Source organism: Manis javanica, chromosome 2, assembly GCF_040802235.1.
Source record: "Manis javanica isolate MJ-LG chromosome 2, MJ_LKY, whole genome shotgun sequence".
NCBI lineage: Eukaryota > Metazoa > Chordata > Mammalia > Pholidota > Manidae > Manis > Manis javanica.
The window spans coordinates 57,388,579-57,404,958 of record NC_133157.1 but is presented as its reverse complement, the minus strand read 5'-3'; the positions used below and the strand labels follow the sequence as shown (position 1 = coordinate 57,404,958).

General features: G+C 36.3%; 1 protein-coding gene across 1 annotated transcript in view; it reads right to left on the bottom strand.

The window, feature by feature from the left end:
- Positions 1-16,380, bottom strand: part of PTPRD (protein tyrosine phosphatase receptor type D) — a 2,165,650-nt gene that overhangs the window by 1,315,526 nt on the left and 833,744 nt on the right. The window contains exon 3 of the mRNA XM_073228519.1: positions 11,429-11,470. The gene's annotated coding sequence lies outside the window, so the exon portion shown is untranslated. The remainder of the gene's footprint in view (positions 1-11,428; positions 11,471-16,380) is intronic.

Sequence of the window (16,380 nt, the reverse complement as noted above, 5' to 3'; positions counted from 1 at the left end):
GTACTAATCATGTTACCCCACAAACCCTTCTCCCTCCCTCCCTCCCCACCCACCCTCCCTCACCACTCCCCTTTGGTAACCACTAGTCCCTTCTTGGAGTTTGTGAGTCTGCTGCTGTTTTGTTCCTTCAGTTTTGACTCGTTGTTATACTCCACAAGTGACATAAATCATTTGGTAATTGTCTTTATCTGCATGATTTATTTCACTGAGCATAATATCCTCCAGCTCCAACCATGCTCTTGCAAATAGTAAGATGTTTCTTTCTAGTGGCTGAATAATATTCCATTGTATATATGTACCACCTCTTCTTTATCCATTCATCTACTGATGGACTCTTAGGTTGCTTCCATATCTTGGCTATTGTAAATAGTGCTCCAATAAACATAGGGGTGCACCTGTCTTTTTGAATCTAAGAACTTGTATTCTTTGGGTAAATTCCTAGGAGTGGAATTCCTGGGTCAAACGGTATTTCTGTTTTTAGCTTTTGAGGAAACTCCATATTGCTTTCTACAATGGTTGAACTAGTTTACGTTCCCACCAACAGTGCAGGAGGGGTGCCCTTTCTCCACATCCTCACCAGCATTTGTTGTTATTTGTCTTTTGGATGTTGGCCATCCTAACTGGTGTAAGCTGATATCTCACTGTGGTTTTAATTTGCATTTCTCTGATAATTAGCGATGTGGAGCATCTTTTCATGTGCCTGTTGGCCATCAGAAATTATTCTTTGGAGAATTGTCTCTTCACATCATCTGCCCATTTTTTAATTGGGTTATTTTCTTTTTGGTTGTTGAGGCATGTGAATTCTTTATGCATTTTGGATATTAACCCCTTGTTGGATATGTCATTTACAAATATATTCTCCCATATTGCAGGATGCCTTTTCGTTCTTCTGATGGTGTCCTTTGCTATACATAAGCTTTTTAGCATTATGTAGTCCTATTTGTTCATTTTTTTCCCCTTACCCAAGGAGACGCATTCAGGAAAAATTGCTTATGTTTATATTCAAGAGATTTTTGCCTATGTAGTCTTCTAAGAGTTTTATTTATGGTTTCATCATTTACATTCATGTCTTTGATCCATTTTGAGTTTACTTTTGTACACGGAGTTAGACAATAACAGTTTCATTCTCTTGCATGTAGCTGTCCATTTTTGCCAAAACCAGCTGTTGAAGAGGCTGTTTTTTCCCCACTGTATGTCTGTGACTCCTTTATTGTATATTAATTGATGGTATATGTTTGGGTTTATATCTGGGCTCTCTAGTCTGTTCTGTTGGTCTATGGGTCTGCTCTTGTGCCAGTACCAAATTGTCTTCATTACTGTGGCTTTGTAGTAAAGCTTGAAGTTGGCGAGCATAATCCCCCCAGTTTTCTTCCTTCTCAGGATTGCTTTGGCTATTCGGGGACTTTAGTGGTTCCATATGAATTTTAGAACTATTTGCCCTAGTTCATTGAAGAATGCTGTTGGTATTTTGAAAGTGATTGCATTGAATCTGTAGATTGCTTTAGGCTGGATGACCATTTTGACAATATTAATTCTTCCTATACATAAGCACAGGATATATTTCCATTTATTGGTGTCTTTTTTAATTTCTCTCATGAGTGTCTTATAGTTTTCAGGGTATAGGTCTTTCACTTCCTTGGTTAGGTTTATTCCTAGGTATTTTATTCTTTTTGATGCAATTGTGAATGGAATTGTTTTCCTGATTTTGCTTTCTGCTAGTTCATCATTAGTGTATAGGAATGCAACTGAATTCTGTGTACTAATTTTGTATCCTGCAACTTTGCTGAATTCAGATATTAGATCTAGTAGTTTTGGAGTGGATTCGTTAGGGTTTTTTATGTACAATATCATGTCATCTGCAAACAGGGACAGTTTAACTTCTTCCTTGCCAAACTGGATGCCTTTTGTTTATTTGTGTTCTCTGATTGCCAGGGCTAGAACCTCCAGAACTATGTTGAATTAAAGTGGGGAGAACATGCCTCTTTTTATAAGATCATGGATTCCTGGGACTTCCTTCTATCTTTCCTTCCTTCCACACCTGTCTTCCCTAACTGCTGCATGTAAACCACTTAGCCATACCACTGTACAGAAAGACAGAGATAAACATGGGTATTAACTGTCCATTTTCTGGAGCACTAGAGTGTCATGTGAGACTCATTAGCATCTAAGTAATCCAAGGTCCATATCTTCCCTCCGTCTTTTCCTGTTCTGTTGACATCTATCAGCATTTCTTAAAGTGTGTTTCCTTGAACACTTGTTCCCTTGGATGCTAAAGAGGACCACATAAATTCAACATATTTAAAATGTTCTAAGGGCACTGTTTAGATAATTTTATGAGTTCTTACAACCATTGTATAATGTGAAAGCCATTCCTGTCTTTATAGGAAGAGTAAGAAAAAGCCATTGTGAATTTACTGTACTAAATGCTGTGGAGTTGCTTACCTTAAATGATTAATTTAGATTGTGTGAACTTTATCACAATTTAGACATGTTGTAGAGCAGGGAATCAAACCCAGTCTGACTTCAGGGACCACACTCTTAACCATTACAAAATCTGTTTACCATGTGGCTATACTGGCTCCAAGTTTTTCTAGTTTGAACATTAACAATATTTTATTGCACAAATGTTCAATGTCTATCATGCTAATAAACATGCTAAATCTCCCATAGGGTGATGAGATACAGTTTTCTCAAATCAGTTTTTCCATGGAACTCACTTCACCCGGAATGTTTCTACAAGAATGTGTTTCATAGAATACCTTTATGGAATCACTGTTTTCTTCAAAGATATGAAAAGAGTGTTTATTACAGAATTATTTTCACTTCAATGGCCTACTTAGTATATCAGCACAACTTCAGAAGAATTTAGGCAACATAATAAAGATAGAGCAGTTTACTGGAATTCCCTTTATAATCATTTCCTTAGCACTTATTCATAGTAGAAAGCAAAGGTGCAATGGAGACTAAGCAATTGCATATTTTATATTCTATCTGAAAACACTTAATATTTACTTTTTAGTTAAGTTTCACGCAAATGATAGCCTGCTATGTGCACATGAAACTAAGTTCTATAATAAAATACAAAATATGTATGGGATTGTAGAGTCAACATCCTGTGATTTTTAGCACAGCAGCTTCAGGGGTTAGGTAAATCTTCATAAGCAACTGAAAACACTAACTTTTTGACTTTTAAAATGAATAGATGTTTTATATAAATTTTGTGGGGGATTTTGTTGTTCAGTCATTTTTCTCAGCATGAAAGGGACAATTTCAGCAAAAGTTAAAACAGCTGGAAATTCAGAGCAATGATTTACTACAAAATAATTATTTCTTCTTTAATCAAAACCAGCTTGTAGCCCAATCCCCCTATTCAATTTTTCCATATTAGCCACTAAAATTTCATATAAAGAATGAGGATTTAGAATCAGTCAGAACAGTTCGCTTGTCACATATTTATTTATTTATGCAATTTATGGCTCAATTCCCCCATCTAAATATAGATATTCCTAACTTGCAGAATTTTCATAACAAGTACGTGGGACACAGATGTTAACCTACACTTCCAAAAATATGTATACACTCTTGACCATCCCACTCATCATAACAAAGAATTAAGATCCCTTGTTTTCTGCAAACCTGTCATCGTTATTTTGGCTTTACTTCCCAACTTACACAGTCTGTAGCACATGTGAAGCCATTTCCTGCATGCTCTTAATAACACCTTACAATTGCTGATCTTTAGGTTATAATTATTACCAATGTAATAATGCTTATATTTGGATAGTCCCCATTGTGTTTCTGCTGGTGAAAAGTCCCCAAATAATTCTGACTGAGTATATTGCAAACAGCCTAATATGCTTAAGCTGTATTTGAACTATGCAGCACTCATCTGAAGAAAAATAGTATCCCACAAAAAGAAAAGAAATCTATGTCACACCAGGCTTAATTTTTCCTACTGTAGGAAAACAACACCACTTCCTTCCTTATAAGAAAACATACATCCTTCAATGGAGGCTCTCTTACTTCTACCCAATTGCTCAATTGACTTCCTTATATTTTAGTTAATGTTTACTACTTAGTTTAAGGCATTTCTTACTGAGAGCAACAGAGAGCCATGTGTCTTCTCAAATGTGAAGTCTGTGATGTGGCCACGTATGATGGAGGCTGATGAGGGGTTGAGAAAAGGTAAAAAGTGGCCCAATCTCAGCCAGGTCTGGCACACTAGGCACCTATACAGGAGTAGTTCTGAAAAAGTGTTCTGAAGTAGCCTCAAAAGCACAGTTTGGGAGCAAGTGGGTTCCAGTTTTGCAGAAAGCACTGAGGGCCAAAGATAGATAAGCAGTGACAACTGACAAAAAACAGTCTCTTGCCAAGGAGAGGTACATGGTTACATGTGGGAATACTGTGATTCCCCCCCTACACCCCCAACAACCCACACAAATAATAGGGAGGGAAGATGGAATGTGAGAAAGTGAAAACAGGGCACTCGAGACCCCTCCCCCTTTTCCTTCACTACCTCTCACCCTCACCATGCACAACCCCCAACATAATCAGAACGACTACAGTGTCAGGTCTAACCTGTGCCCCAGAAAAGGGAAGATCTCTGAATCAAATATGAGATTAAATCTTTAAAATAATCAAAACTAATTCTTAACAAGAAAAGTAAGAAATATGGGTAACACAGTGACTAGAAAGTTGTGGGATCCCCATGCAATTAAGCTAACAAGGACACTACCCGATAGGTAAGGGAGTCTGTCAGAGCACGGAAGGTTGTGCTTATGAAAACAAAAAACAAAAAACCATGTGATTTATACCTTCAGCACTCCAGACTCTTTAATCAAGCCACTTTTTATGATCTCCATAGTCAAATAATTTTTAAAAATACCCCACCTCCCAGTTTCTGTCTTTGAGTTAGGAGGTCCCTTGCTCCTTTTACTTAGTCATTCTCTTCCCAGCCAGCTCCACGGAGACCCTTTAGTTAGAGGCATATCTAGGCTCATATTCAGTCAGGCTGTACTGGTATTGGCTGCATTGGTTATTAAAATATTAAAGTGCTTATGTTAGGCAGGAAGCCAGAGATAAGCTGGAAGAGACGTCTGGGTGACCACAGAGAAGTTGAGACTCAAGAGTGGAGACTACAGATAGCTTCCACCAATGAGGAAATCCCTAGCAGGAGGAGTAAAACCACAGAGACATTCCACAAGCTAGAATCCAACTGGGCATGCTCCTGGGAGTCCTGAAGTGAACTTTCCTCATTATAAAGTCATTAAAATAAACCTGCACTGCGGGTTAGCCCCCCTTGGTGGGCAGAGAGAAGTCTGGGAAAAATCTTCTGCAGTAAAAATTAGCTTACATCATTTTGCTAATACATTTGCATAGCAGTACCCCTCCTAAACCCCCCCTGTAGAACCCATTGAATGGAACTTTCCTGGAATATTCAGGGCCTTCTGATGCTAGGTCAGGCCCACTCTATTACATAGCTTAATGAATTTCCTTGTCTGCTTTTTTGACTTTGGTTTTACTCTGACTTCCTTACATACAGTTGGTAAGTAAGCACTGACTTAAATCACCCCTTCTCCATTGACCTTGCAGCCTCAGCCTCTCCTCCAAGAGCCTCCACAATTCAGCAGCTAAAGCGTTAGTGCTAGTATAGCAAGGACACCTCTTAGTCCCTGTTCCATTTGGGTGGAGTTATAGTTTGTACCAGTACCATAAACCTACAAAGTACAGTACAAAGACCAGAAAATGAGTCAGGTGTCTTCTAACAGCTAACGTCTCTGTTGAAGGATGAACTGTTGCTCTGCCACTGGATGCCTTTTATTGACAAACATGCTCTAGTCCTTTTAGACTTTCAGATATTGCTTCCTTTTCTCCTCCTATATGGTGGTGGAAGTTTTGCTAATGTCAAACTCCCAGTATTGCCTGCTTTATTGGGCTGCCATGGCATATCACCTAATTTCCCAGAAAATGGATTTGCCCTCAGAACTGAAATTTCTTATAGTGTCCTGAGAAAGACCTCATTATAAAATATTTATACTCTTTCTGTGGGTAATCTGAATTCTAGATTGTAGTCTACCCAAGCCTTTCCTGTCTCCCTCTGTCTATGCCACATGTCAAAACATAAATTTAGTTTTCCCACTGGAAAAATTCATATATCTTATTGAAACTATTCAAATACTAGTGATATTGAAGGTCTGTAATAAATGAGAAAACCAGAGAGTTTATGTAGAATTTCAAGTCCAAGGAACTGAAAGAGAATTTACTTAATAACACATAGTCAATGTTTTGAGAGTAAGGTACCATTCTGCTTCAGGGAAACACAGAGCTTGAAGTTACTGCCCTCCAAGATCTGCTCCGAGATCTTCTTAACCAAGATATCCTATAATCTTTGTTTCTATCCTTGATCTTTCCCCAGGGCTTCAGACTTATGTGTACAACTGCTTACTGACTGTTAACCTGTCTGAACTTCCAGATAATACATCTTCATCTCCACTATCTCCACTCAGCTTTCATACATATATATTCAATACACTATTCATACACATACTCATTTTGAGAGCTCTCAAAGCCTAACAGTTCGAAAATAAATAATCCAATTATGAAATAGGCAAACTACACAGACATTTCATTGAAGAGATACAGATGTCACATAAGCACATGAAAAAGATATTGAAAATCATTACCCATCAGAGAAATGAAAATTCAAACCAAAATATTCAAACTACACACCTATCAGAAAGGCTAAAGTATAGTGACAACACCAAAAGTTAGCAGGAATGCAGACAGGGAAGGTAGGTGCCATTCTGAGGCAGCTCAGTTGGCTTGAAGGCAACTACTCTCTTGTGTGTTCACACTGACTTCTCTGTGTATGTGTGCCAAAGGAGAAAGAGAGACAGACAGACAGAAAGAGAGAGCAAGCACAAGAGACCACAGAAGCTCTTCTTCTAAGACCACCAAACTTATGGTAACAGCAACTCCCCTTTAGGTCCTCATTTAACCCAACTCTGACACTAACTGTTAAGCAGAAGGACACACACGAGAGTAATGCCTCAACATTACCAGAGTTCGCACCGAGCCCACAGGTTAGGGGCTCAGTGCCCTGAGGCTGCCCCACCCAAGCCCACCCTCACTTCAGTTGCCCGTGATAAGTCCAGGTTATTACCTGTGCTTCTAACCAATCAGAGGTCCCATGACCTTCTCATCCGGTCTGATTCACTTGCTACAGTGGCTCACAAAAGTCAGTAAAACAGTTTATTTACTAGATTACTGGGTTATTAGAAAGTATATTAAAGAATATGAATGAAAGGAAAGATAAAGAGATATATAAGACGGAGTCTAGAAGGGCATAAGCCAAGCAGACTCTGCCCCGAGCAGTTAGGCTGTGCCACGCCCCTAGCATGTGGATGTGTTCACCAGCCTGAAAGTTCTCTTAATCCTGTATTTTTGGAATTTTTATGGAGACTTCACCATGTAGGCATGATCAATTATTAACTCCCTCGCCAGCCTCTCTCCCTTCCCTGAGGACAGGGGTAGGGCTGAGGGGTCCAAGCTTCTCATCATGGCTGGTCTTTCTGTGGTGGCCCCTGCCCCTGAAGTACACCAAGGAGAACAGCAAGAGCAGCTTCATTAGGACAAAAATGATTCTATCTCGAAGTTACAAGGGATTTAGGAGCCCTGTGCTAGGTACTGGGGTCAAAGACCAAAAGGTGCTTCCAATGCTTTTAGGAAATTACAAGAGTTTTAGGAGCTCTGTGCCCAGAATTAGGGGGAAAAAAAACATGTATGTTTTATTATTTCACACAAGCATATGCAGGTTGTTGGCAGAATTTATTTCCTTAGGGCTGCAGGACTAGGGTACTTGATTTCTCACTGGTTGCCAGCGAGAGAGGCCTCTGAGCTCCTAGAGGCTGCCACAGTTCCCTATGTGGCATTCTCCAAAGATCCTCTCATACGATGACAGCTTACCTCTTTCAAGGCCAGCAGAACAAGAGCCAGTTTTCTAACAAAACATAGTCGTACATAATGTAATGCATTCGTGGGGTGCTATTTCACACCTTTGCCATAGAACGAGCATAATCATAGGAGCGACAGCCTGTCACTTTCTCCATATTCTGTTGTTGTGAAGCAAGTCAGAAGTTCTGCTCACACTCAGTGAGCGGAAATTACACCAAGGTATGAAGGTCGGGAGACAGGGCTCAGGTAAGCTACATTAGGGTGTATTCACCAAGTTCACCGTATAAAATGTAAAGCACATATCAAAGTTTCAAAAAAAAAATCACACATATACCTACTGTCTATAGATCATAACTGCTGATGCTAGACGTGTCCCTCTCTGGTCCATCCCTATGTATTCCTGAACCCTGACCCCTAATGAAAGCACATTATATATAACTGAGTATCTCTGTGTGTTTCTATATTTTATGTATGTATAAAAGCATAGTTATGAAAGAGGTGCAGTACTATAATATGATTTTACAGCTTGACCTATTTTTCTAAGAACATAAACCCTGTAAATAAACTTCAAAATCTGAATTCTAGAAACTGTAAAATATCTTATCCTAAATGTCATAATTTGTCAGTTTCCCTATTAATAGTTAATTTATTTCCTACTATTATGTTATAATGAACACTATAATAAAGACAGTTACACATACATCTTACTCCTGTGAAAATAACCTTCTCAGCATATCTTAGATTTATAACTTCCCAAAGTGGGAAGATTTCAGTTCCCAATTTCAAATCTATGCCTTTATTACTACCATCACTGTTTTAGTTCAGACAATAGGCTCCTAACTAATGTCCCTGCCTTTATTTCTGACATCTGCCCACCTCAAGTCTCTATATCTCATTGATATCTGACCAGTTCACCATCACCATTCAAGATACTGGGAGTATCAATCTCTGCAGGAAGCCAGAGTGATTAAAATGACTTTTCTATATGGGCCCTTCATTGGCACTTCTCCTTATGTTGTTACCATAGCATTTTAAAATATGTTTGCATGTCTCCTCCCTTTTAATATTATAATTTCCCTAGAAGACAGAGAACAGAATATCTTTTTTTGAATCCAGAGCACCTACAGTATATAACACATAGTAATTTCTCAACAAGTTGAACAAAACGAATGAAGTAAGATATTTTGGGTGTGCTATGCAGGTATGATTTTTCTAAGCCATCTACATTTTACAGTGTGGTTTTCCATCCTTAGCAAACTAACAAAAGCTAAAATTAAATCAAAGATATTCCAACACTGTTGTGCAACAAAAGGATTCTGTATCAGATGCAACTCTTTAAGAAAAAAGAATTGAACATAAAAAAAATCTTGAAGTTTGCAATAACTCTTCCTTTGCCAAAAAAACAGTGCCCACCCAAAGATGAAGTATTTTTTGCACATGCTTACATGTCTAAAATTTTAAAATGTGTATTAGAGTCATTCCTCTTATATGCACAGAATGATCAAGATGATTAGTAAGTTTAACACAAAACCCAACCCATTATAGAAACGGGAAGGAGCAAAATAACATTTATTAATGTTCTATTAGGTAACAAGTATAAGAGATGCTTTAGGATAATTATGTCATTTTAATACCCATCCAATCCATATGATAATTATTAGGAAATCATTTTTTATCTGAGGCAACCTGCCCAGGACTCCACAGCTAGTAGGTGACAGAGTCACACTTCAAAACTAGGAAGGTCCCATTTCAAAGCTATGATTCTTCCACCTCTTTATTCTATGAGAATGCTTAGGAAATGCCCTAGTTTTACGTGTATTGCTAGAAATGTTGTGGCCTGGAGTATCAGGTGGAAAGAGTAGTAATGACCAACAGCAGGCTAGAGGTTAAGGCTGCACAGCTATGGGAAACTGTGACTGTTTGCATTGTGCTATGTTTGATTTAGTTCCCTGCCAAATGTCATGCCAAAGCTTTGACATGACAGAGATTTGTGCCTGGAGTCATCCATTCCCTGTCTGGCAGAGCATGTTGGCTGGCATACTGTCCTTGGGTATCCTAAAGTTGAATATTCTAAAGCTACATCAGTCTCTGAATAGGAACTAAAAATGACTAAGAGGAAAAAATATGTATGAAAAATAGGGTCAAGAAAAAGAATGCTCAGAGTGTGTTTCAATTTTAAAATCTCTGGAAATTACCCAGTTTCTAAAAATCCATCATGCATATGGATATGATGAGAGTTTATTTTTTCATACAAAAGTAACATGGCAGAACACACACAGTACGTAGTACGTTGTGAGCTAAAATTAAATATAAAGGTGTGCATATAAATCTATTTGCCCAAATAACTTTTGCATAAAGAAGAAAAGATATCAGTCATTACTAACAATAACATATGTGTCCACATTATACTTAAAACCACAATCTAACCTCCAACCTTCCGTTCAATATAAAATTACTTCATCATGCAGAAAATTAAAAAAAAGGGAAATGCCTCATTAATTTCTGTGTGGGATTGGAAGGACCCTGAATAGGGTAAATGGTCTAGAGAAGCTTTAGAGAAACTAAATAGACATTTGAAAATCCATTCAATATTTAAACATCTCAAGAATAATAACATCAAACCCTCTCTCAATACCTTATCCTAGAACTCACTTAAATTCCTATGTGCAAGTTAAGGCAATTTTGTTTTCTTGGCTCCTTTCTCCACAGAGAAAGACTTGTTTGAGTAGCTCCTCCACATGAGATTCAATTGATCGCTTCTTGTCATTCTCCATTACAGTCCCTAAGAATCCTCATTCCTTCTGTCTTTACTCATAGAATTCACACTATGTACTCCGTATTCATCATATATGTTTTCTTTTCAGTTCCCTCAGAATTCAGGGTCATTACAATTCATGATCTTTATAATGTTCTTTACCTACAGTTTCTTTTTTTTTTACAATAGCATTCCATTTTGAAATCACAGGCATCCTCTATTAGCCATGTGCTTTCCCTCTTTTCTTATAGTACAGTACAGAGTTCCTATTGACATGCAATTTTAAATTAAATTAACTATTTGGTTCCCCCAAACTGTGACAGTCTTAGGTAGTTCTTGACTGATAATTTAACTCATATATACCCTATTTCAATAAATTAATCATTAGTGTCATTAAATACTATATTAAATACCTCCCATCAACTTTAGGATAGTTCCATTGTTTTATTTGCAAGGACATAAATGATAACAGTTCTTTGACTATAGGTTGTATGGATCAAGGCTTTCTGTGCCAGGCAATGACACATATTTGATAACCAGATTTTTAATTGATTTTTTTCTCACTAGTGTCATGTTTTACTAGATGAAAGAGTATATATCATAAACAAGAATACATACTATAATTTCATGTATCTAAGAATGTGATGGTAATATAATTATTAGAACATTTTAATGCTTTACTCATAGAGAAAATTTGAAACATATTTTAAATGTGCATACCTTTGTCCAAGGCACATCCTGCTGTGGTCTCAGGATAGGAACCTATTGTAAAAAATATATATGCTTATTAATACACTTCATATAATAAACAGATTGAAAAATGCCAATACATAAAACTAAAACAAGAAAATGGTTTAAACTTCTACCACTGCTGATAATGGATATCTATCAACTTCAAAAAGATATTCTATCTTTGCCTTTTTTGCTGAAGTTCATTAAGGAAAAAAAGATAGGCTATAAATATTGATACAGTTCTCAATTTGAATCTCCAAAGGAGCTTTATTCCTTTGTCTTAAATGAAACTTTTTTTTCCTAGAAGAAATATACAGGTAGATTCAATACATGGCACACAATACTCAATTTAAGGCAAAAATTCAGACATCACTTTTCAAAATGTTAAATGAATTATCATGTTCAAAACAAGATGATGAAGAAGCAGGTTAAATAGGTTTTAGGATAATGAAAACCCTATATTTGTTCATCAAAAAGTGGTAGTGGAACATCAATTAAAGTTAACAGAAGCATTTTCACAGTAATAATGTTTCAAACTTTCAGGCAGCAAAACTAGAATGTATGTGCAGATAATAAATATGTTCAATTGAACTTGAGTACTTTAAACATCAAAAGAGGAAATAGAATCACATATTGCTGAGCTTAATCTCAATATTCCTTCATTTCTTTCTTTTTTATTATTCTATTAGGTGTGGAACTGCATTTCCAAATATGCTCAAATGGACACCCACATAAAAGCACACATCTAAACGTAAGAACTCTGACTGAAAATGTGTTAATACTAATTACAAGAACTTCAATTAAATGTAGAATGAAAGAACCATTCACTTTGTTCCTATTTTTTGGCATCCTATATGCTTGAAATTTCCAAATGTTGAGAAAAATCAAAAGAAATAGCCTTCCTGGGTTATCTCTACCAGGTACATTGGAATTCAAGTTTAGCATGAATGATAAATGACAACAACAAAGTAGAAATAAAAGTATTTTTTCTTCCATATTTAAAGTTTACCAAGCCAAAGAATTTTAGCTCTGCAAGTCACCTGAGTGGATAATCAAGTAAAATGCACTCAAAATATGAGCTAAGGGGGTTTTCACTGTTATATGGGAATGCCTCAGGACTTTCTGGGCAATGTGAGGAAACCTTGCTTTTGGGTCCCCTTTAATGCTCTCTCAGCCATTATTCAATCAAAGCAGACATGCAGAAGTGTGTGCTCACACATACACACTTGTTTGAAGGGTCCACATAAGATGCTTATGATAGGTTTTCAGTGCTTAAAAATACATATTAAAATTTAGGCCATCTTATTTTATAGCCAAAACTACAGTTTCACACTCTGGGGTTTGAACCTTGGACAGAATACTTGCCAAACTGGACTTTAGCCAATCTACATATCTCCTGTAACTCTCAGTTTTTCACATGCAATGAAGTTGTTGTAAAAATTACAAGAATTAATACAAATAAATTGCTTAGAACCCTTCTTAGGATATAGCTGTTGAAAATTATAAAACATTTGAAAACTAAAAAGAGTTGTTCAAAATTATTAGACAATTTGGATATTTTAAATATATTTTCCTGGTATTTCCAGTCTAAAATTCACCTCTCAGTGTGAAAACCTTAATTGGCATTTCTTCTATTTTAACATAATTATACTTTCACATTGTAATCATGCACCAATTGAGCAATGTTAAGTATAGATGACAAACTTTATTTTTGAAACAACCATCAGAGAAATCAAAATAAAAGTGGTTGTGTGTGTGAGTTTGTAGTTTTTGGGTTTTGCGTTGTGAAGTCATTAACGGAAACGTCACTGACACGTCACTGAGGTCTGCAAGAGAAGCTCTTGTGCCCATCTAATACTAAACCCAGGTTGGTCCGATACTAGTCACCAAGAGCTTTATACTACGCTGATCTGAACCCTATACATAATGGTATCCCCACTGCTTCTCTCAAATGAATTTTCAATGTCAGAAAAATTATTGTAGTGAACTATCTGATTTTAGTTTTATTCTTCAAAGAACACAAAACTCAAAACTAGACATTACCTATTTGAAATAGTTTAGTTTTACATTAATAGACAGGTTACTTGCCTTATCATTATTAGAATTGATAATATATCATAATTAATAGATAACAACTAAAATAATTTTTAAGGAAAGGTGGTTTACTATTTTATTTTTAATTTACATCAAAATAACAACTACCTTAACCAAAGTTAAGGTACATTTCTATTGAAAGTTTACATAAAGGTACAATGTGTACAGTGACTTGAACTAAAACCAACCCTTGAAAAATAAATAATGGTTGCTGTTTAGTGTAAACAAATAGTAATTTTGCCCTATTGTCATTTTGCTCATTTGAAAATACTCATTACTATCATGTTGCTCCTTCCTATGTTTTGAACATAAGAGATGTTCTTAAGAAAGTAGATATGTCAATAATTACTTCACCAAAGCAGAACCACTATTTTAATCTAAAATAAATTAAATGAGCATCACAGTGATTTATGTCCCTTATGCCCAATATGAATGCTTTAGAATTGGTCAAGATTTTGTTATTTCTCCCATTCCTTATTAACTATTAATAGCCAATAAACTTAACTGTACAATATATCTGTATTTTTCAAATAAATGCAAAGGCAATCTTTTATATCATTCCTTATCTACATTTCTTTAAAGGTACCAAGTACATAGCTGTTAATGAATATATTTAGAAGCTATACTTACACATTTTTATTTTCCTATGTCTTATTCATGCTATAAAATATAGAATAACTATGTCATTTATGGCCAAAATTGCATGTATCCATTTCCTAAGTGAAATGGAACTAACCATGTCATGCATGTCAAGTTTGTAAGCCTAAACCATAGAGCTTATCATGGAAGATTTTCTCCAGGCTACTTCATTTTTCCCTGTCAAAACAGTCAGAAGATCAAAAGGATAGTGGCAGTGTTACTCCACATCACCTTATTTAAATGTTAAGTCCTTAAAATGACTTACTTTTCAACCTATCTAGGAGGAAATTTTTATTTCACTACTAATATGTATGACCCAATTTTAGGAGCAAGTTTAATAGATACATTGTACTCCAATGAAGGATGCTATATACAGCATGGAAACTGAACTCAAGAAATCAAATACAGCTATGACTAAATATAATTTCATTGTATCTGCTTGCTATCAAACCAGATGTGCTTGTGAACATAAAGATTCAAATTCAGAAAGATCATGGTGTGCAACATACTTTACCCTAGTAAAAGATGGTAATGATGGCATAATAATAGGGAATAAATGGACAAGCATCACATATAATACACACTGTATTATATTTTAAGGAGAAACCAGAAATTTGAATGCATTGGTATTATGGACTGAACTGTGTCCCTTGCAAATTCTTATTTTGAAATCTTAGCCCCAATGACCTCTGAATGTGACTGTACTGGGAGAGAATGTCTTTAAGAAGGTTAATTAGGTGAAAATGAGGTCATCAGGGTAAACTCTAATCCATTGTGACTGGTGTCTTTATGAGAATAGACAAGGACACAGAAACATAGAGGACAGACTATTTAAAGACTCCAGGAGATAGCTATCTACAAGCCCAGGAGAAAGGCTTTCAGAAGAAACTAACCCAGCAGACACCTTGATCTTGGACATCTAGCCTCTAGAATCATAAAGGGAAAAAATATCTGTTGTGTAAACTCCCATTCTGTGGCTCTCTGTTATGGCAGCCCTACACAATTAATACAATTAGTAACTTCCAAAGTACGTGTGAAGCCCTGTGCAAACATGTGGCAGAGGTAAGTTTTGTCTTCAATAAAACTTACTTGTCCTCCTACTCGCCATTTAAGATTTACCTTTTCCTTGCATGGGCTTCTTGATGACCAACACTTGATGTCCCTAGAGTTAAAGTGGTTGTCTACCATAGAGTTTCCCTTTTCTGCTTCTCCAAATGTACTCTCGAAGTGCTCTGCTCTTGACCTAAAGAAAGAGCCTATCACAAAGACTTTAATAACTGAGAATGGCTTGGCCTGTAGCTGTATTTGAGGGTATTTGTCTGCAAAAAGTAAGTAATATATTTTTAAATAAAGTGAGTCTTTTATGTTTTGTTTTGATAGTAATGAGAAGGTGCGATGAAACTGCCATCTTTACTCATTGTTAGTGGTAGCATAAACTGGAAAGCAATTTGCCAGCATGCATCAGTCTTAAAAATATTTTCTTCCTTTCACCCAGTTATTTCTTTTCTTGGAATCTCTCAAAAACCTCTCAAGTTACTAAACAGATGCTGATAAACATTTATGTACTCTCATAATCCATTTCACTACTATTTATAGTGGTTCCTTTCCCCCAAAGAGGAGACAAGATAAAAGTCTTATACTAGAGAAACTGAATTGTCCCCACAGATAAGGAAATATTGGGCTTTTACCTGTAACTGTTTTCAAAGACAATTTAATGGGATGAGAATATAAAGTGAATTGTACAATTTTAGCTCAACAGATTGGGTTACAATAGGATTCCATTGTGTAAAACTAAATTAACCCCCCGACATCAGCAATTCCCTTTACTCCATCCAACTCCTCTCCTGACCTTCCAAATAAAGATTCCCCTTTTATAAATTAGTAAAACATTCAGAATTATAGGAAGCGGACAAAAGTTGCAAGTTTCAGAAGACTTCTCCATCCTCTCAGGAGAGGCAGGGAGAAAGGTTTTCCACAGTTATAATCTGTGAACACAACTTGTTAACTGCTTTAATTCTTGAAGTGACCTGCCTCTCTTTCTATGTCCAATCTAATCAACAGTAATGACATCCAGTTATAACTGGCCTCTCACTTAGAGGATCAAGATGTAATCTTCCTTAATACCCTAACAGAGGTATCACAAAACATCTCATGACATAAGACATAAAGAGTAAGAAATATTCTATATTTTATTTGATCCTCTTGTT